This window comes from Gossypium arboreum, chromosome 8 (assembly GCF_025698485.1).
Source record: "Gossypium arboreum isolate Shixiya-1 chromosome 8, ASM2569848v2, whole genome shotgun sequence".
NCBI lineage: Eukaryota > Viridiplantae > Streptophyta > Magnoliopsida > Malvales > Malvaceae > Gossypium > Gossypium arboreum.
In genome coordinates this window covers 41,939,577-41,941,831 of record NC_069077.1, presented here as the reverse complement: position 1 = coordinate 41,941,831, position 2,255 = coordinate 41,939,577, and positions in this window count along the sequence as shown.

Here is a 2,255-nt window from a genome sequence, read left to right as displayed (position 1 = left end):
GTTTTCGTTATTGCCTTAATCTCAATGTTGTTTATCAATTTCTATGCCAAACCTTTTCTTGACATCTCCAAGAATGAAGCTTTTGATGAAAATAACTTCAAAATATGGCAAGAGCATATATTCTCTTTCCTTGACATGCATGGAGTTGCATTCACACTTACGGAAAAGCAATCACTTGATCCTATAGATAAGCAATTAGATCTAATGATTCATGTAAACAAGGCATGTAGACACAAAATAATTTTGACACTTTCAAATAATTTTTTTACCTTTATTATTCATGCAATGAAGACAATTGGTAATAAAGACATAAAGGTATAAATCAACAAATGCCACAAATTGTTGGATGACCTTGACTACACCATGGCAGACAAATGCCGAACAGAGAATTAGTATAAAATAGAAGGATTTAAAAGCGACTTTTAGGGGTGAGCAAAACCTGATTCGATTAAAAAAACTTGATAAAAAATTCAAATTTTGAATTAAATAGTTTGAGTTATTTGAGTAATTAAGTTATTCGGATCAACACAAATAAAAAAGTAAGTTTTTTTGTTTAACTCAAATATGAATTACACAATTCGAGTTATCCAAAAATCCGAATAAGAAAAGGAAAAACTACATCGTTTTGATAAATTTTTATCTTTTCTAAAGATAAAAGTCAAAACTATTAAGTTAAAAGATAAAATTTCGATGTTTTGATAAATATTTACTCATTAAGTTAAAAGGTAAAACAATTATATTGTTTATATAGTTAAATAATCTTGTACTTTGTCTATTAATCTGTCCATGTAAACACAATATTGAGTATAAATAATATTATTCGTTAACTCGACTCGACTTAACTCGAAATTTTTTCACTCGATTCGAAAAAAATTCAAATTGAGTTCAGTTGTAAAATATGATTCGTCAACTCGACTAACTCGAATTTTTTTAACTTGATTCGACTCAACTCGATCAAATACTCACCCCTAGCAGCTTTTACTGCAAGTGTGACAGGTAAGTTGTTATATTTATAAGTGTTACAATAGAACGCTTTGGAGTATTCCAAAGGTCGAAGCCAAAGGATTGCCAAATTAGTAAATGCGTTTATCAAGTTAATTATAAGTAAGCAATTACTAATCTAAATGAATTATTAGTACAAATTCAAACATAAGTTATTCATAAACTAAATTTAAATTATCAATTAAACAAACTAAGTTAAACTTTTTTCCTACTGTTTTAGATAATGTAAGTGATTAAAATGAAGGCCGATTGAATCGTTAATCACTAAGCTAATAAACCTATATTGATTATATTGTTTATCACTCTTAGCTAAGAATTTCTTCTCGATCTCATCCTAGAATAAAAGATACCACCTAATCTCTCTTCTCGGTTTCATCTAGGTGTATAGATCTTATTTCAATCTCACTACTGGGCACAATTATATCGAACTATCTAATGATAAACTCTCCTTTCAGTCTCGTTTATCTAGATTTTCCACTAGAGGCGTCAATTTTGGCGCACCTAGGATTTTGTTATAAAAGAATAACCAAACAATCAAGCCTAGACATTAACTTAATCTAATAAACAATTCATCAGTTAACCGGCAAGCAATATAAACACATAATAAAGCTTAACACCCAAATTACACATTTTATCGAACAGTTGATGTGCATAATTTAAAAGTAAGGGTAAGAAATACTCATTTAGATATTGAATCAATGGCACCCAAAAGCGTAATTCAGCTCCATTTACAACAGTCTCTAATAAGAAAGAAGAAATAAAACAAAAAAATAAAATCTATTCTAAAAAGAAAGGAAAAACCTAATATAAAAATAAGAAGAAAAGAAAAGAAACCTAATCTAAAATTATGAAAAGAAAAGAAAATGTTTGACCTTCAAAAATCTAATCCCCAAAGCTTATAAAGTACTAATTATAGTCTACTACCATTTAACCTAAAAAAGATAATTATGCCCTCACTAAAATCTAACTTAAGCCTTATTGAACTACAAAATACCCTTCAAAATTTTGGCCTCGTTAGAGTTAGTGTCACAACATCAGCAGTTGATTACTCTTAGGATGCTTTTGGGTTTTAGTTTTGTGACAACAACCCTTTGGTGTCGCAACATCATCCTAATGCATCATAAATTCTTCATCTATAGGGCTTATGGCTGGAGTTACGACCTTGCTAGGCTAGAGTTGTGATATTAGGACTTGATGTTGAGACATCAAGGTTGGTGTCTCGACTTTAAAGATAGTCTCCTAAAATGTGCAAT